Source organism: Physeter macrocephalus, chromosome 1, assembly GCF_002837175.3.
Source record: "Physeter macrocephalus isolate SW-GA chromosome 1, ASM283717v5, whole genome shotgun sequence".
NCBI lineage: Eukaryota > Metazoa > Chordata > Mammalia > Artiodactyla > Physeteridae > Physeter > Physeter macrocephalus.
This window is the reverse complement of record NC_041214.2, coordinates 37,469,532-37,478,187: the sequence shown is the minus strand read 5'-3', so window position 1 is coordinate 37,478,187 and position 8,656 is coordinate 37,469,532. Positions and strand designations below refer to the sequence as shown.

At 40.9% G+C, this 8,656-nt stretch overlaps 1 non-coding gene across 1 annotated transcript; it reads left to right on the top strand.

Moving 5' to 3' along the window:
• Window positions 1-2,361: 2,361 nt before the first annotated feature.
• On the top strand, window positions 2,362-2,434 carry TRNAD-GUC (transfer RNA aspartic acid (anticodon GUC)). The gene has a single exon. It is a non-coding gene; the product is annotated as a tRNA-Asp (tRNA).
• Window positions 2,435-8,656: the final 6,222 nt, after the last annotated feature.

The window sequence follows — 8,656 nt, the reverse complement described above, 5'->3', positions numbered from 1 at the left end:
TGTGACCACCTAGAGGGGTGGGATAGGGAGGGTGGGAGGGAGGGAGACGCAAGAGGGAAGAGATATGGGAACATATGTATAAGTATAACTGATTCACTTTGTTGTAAAGCAGAAACTAACACACCATTGTAAAGCAATTATACTCCAATAAAGATGTTAAAAAAAAAAAACAAAAAAACAAGCTCTAGAAGCTTGGGAATCTCTCATTCAAAGACTCCTCCAGGTGCTTCTGATGATTCTCTATGCTTGAGCACCACAGGATACAGATGGCAGTTTCAGCTCTTCATCAATCCTGACATCACAAAACTCCCTGATGTGAGTATTCTTTGGCTGATGACAATAGAACAGCTGTGGGACCACACCAGGAGATAAGTGCCCGAGAGCCTGAGGTGGAATCCCTGGCTTCTCCTAGCCCAGCTCTGGCCCCACCAGGCAGAGAACTCAATCTACAATAGATGATAACTGGATGCCTGCAGGCCTTAGGAAAGTGTTGGGGCAAAAAAATCTTTGATCATCCAGCCCCAGTTTTCAGCTGACCAAGAAGATGTGGTAGCTTTTATTGGAGCTCCAGAGCTATGCAAAGGAGGCCCAGGGGTCAAGGGCTTCAAAGATCTCTAATCTAGTAGGATGATCTGCTCTGTTTCACAGCCTGAAAGACTCTCACCCAGAAACTACCCTGGACGACTCCATTTAGAACCTTAATATAATCACAAAGACTTTGGGAGTTAGGCCAAGGTCATATATCCAAACAAAATTATAATTCAAAAAGATACATGCACCCCTATGTTCATAGCAGCACTATTCATAATAGCCAAGACATGGAAGCAACCTAAATGTCCATCGACAGATAAATGGGTAAAGATGTGGTACATATGTACAATGGAATATTACTCAGCCATAAAAAAAAATGGAATAATGCCATTTGGAGCAACATGGATGGACCTAGCGATTATCATACTGAGTGAAGTAAGTCAGAAAGAGAAAGACAAATATCATACTATGTCACTTACATGTGGAATCTAAAATAGGACACAAATGAACTTATCTATGAAACAGAAACAGACTCACAGACATAGAGAACAGACTGGTGGTTGCCAAGGGGGGCGGGGAGGGGAGGGATGGATTCGGAGTTTGGGATTGGCAGATGCAAACTATTATATAGGGAATGGATAAACAGCAGAGTCATAGCACAGGGAACTATATTCAGTATCCTGTAACAATGGAAAAGAATATATGTATATATATATATATATATATATACACACACATATATATATCTGAATCATTTTGCTGTACACCAGAAACTAACACAACATTGTAAATCAACTATACTTCAATTTTTAAAAAATCATAAAAGGAAAAGGCCAAGGTGTTGTCAGAATCTGATATATCCTTTCCCAGTTCTAAATCTAAATGGGGACACTTTGGCAACAAACTTCACTTAAGACTGCCCCCACCCCCATACAAAGACATTCCTACTTGTATCCTCAAAAAGAATGGCTGTGTCCCCTCCTCACCATTGTCTTCCTCCATCATATATTCCAGCTACTGCCTCTTTGATCAGCAAGGAAATCATCCCTCTCCATGGCCAACCACACAATCTCTGACTCTAGCATCCTCATTATATTTTTATTCTGTAGGATAGCACTCAAAGATATTAAAACATTCATCCGTCTTCCTACTTTCCACCCTCTTATAAACCATTTACCTAATAGAGCACAACATTTGGCTTCAGAGCTGCTGAACAGAACTGAAGTTGCTGAAGTTGCTCGGTTGCTGAACAGCTGCTGAGAGAGAACTCCTGGCGTTAAAGGCTGATCGAGTTACCATGACATTTGGATACAATTCTCCACCCAGAATGTGGCCTTCCACAATAATTAGGAGCCAGTCTGTGCCAAGACGCCACAGCTACAGTTCACAAAGGCCTGCATGCCAGAGAGGCACAGAGAAACTCAAAGTGGTAGCTTCCATCTGACTCTCCCCCCACTGCTGCTACCCCTACCTCTGCCGAAGACCAGAGGACCTCTGCTGGGAACACACCTGGATAACAGAAAGAGTCTGCCCATTGTGTGTATTCCAGAATCCCCCTTCCACATGCCTCCACTGAAATGCCACTCTTCTCTGCTGGCCACAAAAACCCTATCTCACTTCATACCCCAGAGTCAAGACCCACTGAACAAAGACTGAAAAGATGCAGTGGGCTCCCGAGAATATCAAAGCTTGAACCAGTGCTTGGTTCACTAGGAAGGGAGGGGCTGCCAGAATAATCATGGAATTCTGCGTTTCACCTTTAAAACGGAATATAGCAGACCATGTAAAGCCAAATGAACGGAGGGAATCAAAGGAAACACATCCGGGAATTCCCTGGTGGCCCAGTGGTTAGGACTCTACTCTGTCACTGTAGAGGGCCCAGTTTCAATCCCTGGTCAGGGAAATAAAATCCTGCAAGCCACGCAGTGTGGCCAAAAACAAAAACAAAACAAAACAAAAACATACATAAGAAAACACATCCCATGCCAGTCCTTTAAGTGGAACTGACTTACCTACATATTGCCCTACAGAGAGCAAAGGAATGCACACGAGTGCCCACAGCCTATCCCAAGATTTGCCCATAATGTCCCTCATATACCTGCTCATATTTCCTTAGATCCTCGTCTTTGGTTTTGGATTCTCATTCAATTACATTGAGTACCATACCGTGTCCTTCCGTTGTCCCCACGCACAACACACTGGCCTTCATCTGTCAGGTCAGAGAGATTTAAACAAGTTGGAAGGGGCTCACTTTCCTAAGCTTTTCCACTATGGGTAGGAAGTTGAAAATATAGAATTTTAAGACTATGCTTAGTATGTGAGCAAGGTTCTTTCTGTTCAGTTTAATACCTTAGATTCAGTATAGCTTTGTACTATGTCTGACTTTGGATTCCAGGAAAGGCCCAAACCACAAAGAAGCTAATTTCCTCATATCCAGGAAGGCTGAGCTCTCTTATGGCAGCAACTGACACCATCTATGTTCTTCTGTTAATGTGGATCCAGCATGTAGGTAGGGACTTGGCAGAGAGACAGAGGATATGTTTGTCCAGGGGCAAAAGTAATTTATTAAGAAGATGTAAGAGAGACAGGTCTTCTTTGAATTAATGATAAGAAAGCTATCTGGGGGTTTTATTAGTATAATTATTTTAAATGTGCCGATTTGGGTGGTTTCTGGCTTTTCAGAGGATGACCTTTGAATTCAGCCTCAAATCCTGAAGCAGAAAGTAACCTTACAGTAAACTTTCAAAGACTTCTGAGCTTCATGCCTGGGTTTAATTATCTCTCCCCAGTTGTGAACTTTGGCAAAGTTACAGAAGTGCTACTGCCCTGCCAGCAAGCTGACCATTCCTGTAGAGACTGAGAAGTCATTCTTGATCTGGCTAGAATTCTCATAACGCTTTACCTTAATTGATCCATGGAAAGCAAATTAATAGCACAAATAGGAAGGTAAGTCACACTGTGTGGGTTATTTGCCAACTGGGCCACAGTTCTGGCATGCATTTGGTGATAGATGTCAGTACTGGACGTGCTTGCAGCATTTAAATCTGGCCCATGAATTCAGTAGCTGGGACATCAAGCAACTCTCTCTTTTGGGCCACTCTCCACATTGAATCATCACATTTTGCTCCCCTTCTCTTGGACTCCCTCATTTAGCCTTAACTAGGATGATGTAATTTTATATCTAACACACTAGACGCAATTCCATAGGACACACGTCACAGAATACAGGTAAGTCATGTGTTTTACTACCTGAATGTGGCTCAACGGAAAAGAGACTTTTTTAAAGCACGATTTTAGCGTTTTAGGACATGTTAGCAAAAATTGTGCTAAGGATGATAGTACCCACATGAACCAGAATAAAGAGGAAAAATAGCCAGAAAACCAAACCTATGAGATGGCAAATCAGGCGGCATCTGTTCAACTTGGCATAGCTTCTTGAAATAACTTCACACCATCCCAAGGCTGGTGCTTCGCAAAGCTAAAGAGGCTTATTGATTGAACAAGCCTGAATCTACAGCTAGCTCTGGACCACAAACCTCCTCTTGTTTCTCTGGGCTGGACCTCCAACTTCACTGATCCTTTCCAGAGAGGGTGTGGCCCTGTCTTGAACTTGACCATGCTTCCACATTCCTGGCCATGACTTTGGTTCCTCTCAATGACTACCTTGCATCTCTGGCCTGTCAATGAGTCCGTAGAGTACGTGGTTCAAGCACCCTCCTAGCTTGACTCTCCTCCCAATACCACCCTTCACCATGGTGCTCTCCCCTGGCTCTATGCAACAGCAGCTACCTCTTGGAATTTGAAAGGCGCTGAGGAGGTCTCCTTCCTCATTTCTTGCTTCTCTATGGAAGCTTTCCTAATGCATTCATGTAGAATTGGCAACCTCCTCTTTGTGCTCCCACTGTACCCTTGTTGTAAAATTTGTTGAATTAATTAATTTACTTATGTGGCTATTTCCCCTACTCAACTTCTTAATGGCAGATACTAAGTATCATTTAACTTTTTAATTTCCCCATTGTCTTATACAGGGCATTCACGGCACATCATTAAGTCTTCAATAAATGCTTGATGAATAAATAAATGAATGACTGCTTTCATAATACCATCATCTTTTCCCCAACACCAGGCTGAAATTCTATTATCAGCTGAATCATTTCCACTTAAATCACCCTGAAGTTACTGGTATGTCTATCAATCACAGAAAATAACACGTTCTTCTAGGAAAGTCATATAAACTTTCAGAGTTCTTCACTCAAGATAAGAATGTTGAATTTATATAGTATATTTTCATTTATATGTTATTTCTTTAGATGATTAATCATAACTGACATTAAGGACTTACTGTGTCCTAGGCACTGTTCTTAGTATTTACATATATTATCTCCATAAATCATTACTACAACCCTGTGAAGTAGGTACTATTGTTACCTTGAAGAAACTAAATCTAGGATGGTTAAGAAGCTTTTCCAAACTGACAAAGCTAGTAAGTGAGAGAACCAGCAATGAACCTAGTACCAGATTCCAGAGCCCCAATCTTACCCGCTGCATAGCCCACCTCAGACAATAACCTGTTCGTCTACCCAAAACAGCAGACAATGAAGATACACCTTCAAAGACTAGAAAGAAGGAAGTGGAGACCTCAAAAAGCAAAGTTATGGAGTGTATAGGGAAAGCCTAAAATCTAAATTCTGTGATTCCCTTGTCAGTTCTTTAGTGAAATATTGTACTAGTGGGCTACTCAAGCCAATGGACAAAATAGAGAGTGAGAGAGCCTTACAATTCTTACATCCAAGTAGATTTCACTGTCTCTATTATCTTTCTTTTTATTGTTAACCTCGAGCTTATTATTTTTCCTCTTTATTCCAGTTCATTTGCCTTATATTATCTTCTCAGATATCTGATACAAGAAATGTAAGGAAGAATGGGGAGACACATAGATTCAAGGTAAGGTAAATATGTAAATCAGGGAAGAAGATACGAGGACTGTCATTGTGTAAGTACATCCCCGTTACAGCCATCACACCCCAACAATTTGAAGAGCCCTGCCTTACAACCCACAGAAGAAGAAATGGCCAATAAATGAAAAAATATTCAACTTCATTAGTAATCAGGCAAATAAAAATTAAAACACCAATGAGGTATCATTTCATATCCACCAGATTGGCAAAATTTTTTAAGTCTGATAACACCAAACATGGAGAAATAGGAACTTTCAACTCCTGCTTGTGGGCATGTAAATTAATATAACGATATCAGAGAGTAATTTGGCAATACTTATTGAAGTTAAAGATCTATGATACTCTGTGTCCCAGAAATTCTGCTTCTACATCTATCCCTAAAAAAACTCCACCACATGCATACTCAAGGATGTTATTTGAAGCACTGTGTTGTAATAGAAAAAAATAAGTGTACACTAATAACAGAATGAATAAATAAATTCATGTATATTCAAATGATGGAATACTATGTAGCAGTGAAATAAATAAACTTGATATATCAACAAAGATAGATTCCAAAAACAAAATGTTCAGTGAGGAAAGCAAGTTCGTGGACAAGATGTCATACAATATGATAACTTTTATATAAACTTTGAAACACACACAGTTCTAAGTATTTTTCACAGATATGTACCTGTAAGCATTAACATAACAACAAGCACAGGAAGGATGTCCATCAACACTGGAATAGCGGCTGCCTCTACAATGAGGGCGGGAACTAGGATTAGTGAAGAGAACAAAGGTGACCATATGTTTAATATTTCCTTTCTTTAAAAAACGGTCTGAAGCCATGGAAAGAACCTAAATGTCCATCCACAGATGAATGGATAAAGATGTGGTACATATATACAATGGAATATTACTCAGCCATGAAAAAGAAAGAAATAATGCCATTTTTGCAACAACACGGATGGACCTAGAGATTATCATATGAAGTGAAGTAAGTCAGACAGAGAAAGACAAATATCATATGATATCACTTATATATGGAATCTAATATATGACAAGATGAACTTGTTTACAAAACAGAAACAGACTCACAGATATAGAGAAGAGACTTGTGGTTGCCAAGAGGGAGAGGGGTTGGGGAGGGATGAATTGGGAGTTTGGGGTTAGTACAGGCAAACTTTTATATAGAGAATGGATAAACAACAAGGTCCTACTGTATAGCACAGGGAACTATATTCAATATCTTGTGATAAACCATTATGGAAAAGAATATGAAAAATAATGTACATATATGTATAAATGAATCACTTTGCTGTACAGCAGAAGTTAGCACAACATTATAAATCAACTATACTTCAATAAAATAAATTTTAAAAAATGGTCTGGGGCTTCCCTGGTGGCACAGTGGTTGAGAGTCCGCCTGCCGATGCAGGGGACAAGGGTTCGTGCCCGGGTCTGGGAGGATCCCACATGCCGCAGAGCGGCTGGGCCCGTGAGCCATGGCCGCTGGGCCTGCGCATCCGGAGCCTGTGCTCCGCTGCGGGGGAGGCCACAGCAGTGAGAGGCCCGCATACCAGAAAAAAAAAAAATGGTCTGAAGCAAATATAACAAAATAACAAAGTTTGTGAAGTCTAGATAGCCACCGTTCAGTTGTTTGTAACGTTAGCCTTTCTGTTTCTCTGTGTGTTTAAAATATTTCAGTAAAAAACCATTTCCCTATACTAAGCATTTTCAAAGCAGTTCAACCCAGGGTCTAGTAAGAGAAGCTGCAATTAAGGACAAAGAGTCTTGACATAAATGGATCCAGACAGCTCCAGTGCTCCAGAGACTGTGAATTATTGTCAAAGCCTGGATATTCATCCCCTAGGGCAGAGGGCAGTTCCTCCTCAAGACCAGTCGTGGTCATTTCCCAGCAAGAAAGATAGTTTGGATCTGTCAAACAGCCTTCTAATTTCTCTTAAAGTCAGATAGAATTTCTGTGACTCACATTCTAATGTCGCTTGTCTTTGATAAATGTTGCCACCCACACAGGCATGAAACTGACAATACTAAATAATATTCAGTTTCCAATAAAAATATGGGAGGCATAGATTATAAAACAAAATTCCTTAATTGAGCCAAACCAAATCGTTTTGGTGCAAAATTCTTTTTTTAAAAAAATTATTTATTTATTTATTTATTTATGGCTGCGTTGGGTCTTCATTGCTGCATGCGGGCTTTCTCTAGTTGCGGTGAGCGGGGGCTACTCTTCGTTGTGGTGCATGGGCTTCTCATTGTGGTGGCTTCTCTTGTTGTGGAGCACGGTCTCTAGGCACGCAGGTTTCAGTAGTTGTGGCACGTGGGCTTCAGTAGTTGTGGCTCACGGGCTCTAGAGCACAAGCTCAGCAGCTGTGGCACACGGTCTTAGTTGCTCCGCAGCATGTGGGATCCTCCCGGACCAGGGCTCAAACCCGTGTCCCCTGCATTGGCAGGTGGATTCTTAACCACTGCGCCACCAGGGAAGTCCCTGGTGCAAAAGTCTTATTTCCTTTGTGGTTTTTTCTTAAATCCAGATTCTTATTGTTAAAAGACTTTAAAAATATATCTTTTGAGGACTTGGGAGCCAACTTGAAGAGTTGTCCCAAAGATGGGACAATTTTCGTATGTATAAGGGTAGTATCTGTAAGAGGTGTGTCAACTGAAATAAAAATTCACAACATGAGAGCTGTGAGTTTCAGTTTTATGTGGGGACATACTGAGGACTATAGCCTGGGAGACAGCCTCTCAGAGAGCTCTGAAAGACCACTCAGAAGAGGTAAGGAAGGAGGTCAGCATATTTTTGATTTTGACTAAGTGGGTACGTGCAACCAAGCACGCATCTCAGTAGAAAGTTTCTGCTGGTCACGAGGAGCAGATATCTTAGTGAATGGTTTTAGTTCTTTTCTAAATATGGGAAGATGAAAGAAATTGGGTTCATAACATTTTCTCCTGAAAATATGTCACTATCTGAAGGCCTGTTCTGACAGTTTTCCCAGAGCACAGAGTGTCTCTTTCCTGATCTCCACCCTGCACTCCTTTCAGGGTGTGTTAAAGGTCAGTGACTGCAGTGACTAATGACTTAATCCTTGTAGAACCACATGGTGAGGGACATTCTTTAGTTGGCAGAGGTATAAACACATCAAATATATTTAAATCCATAA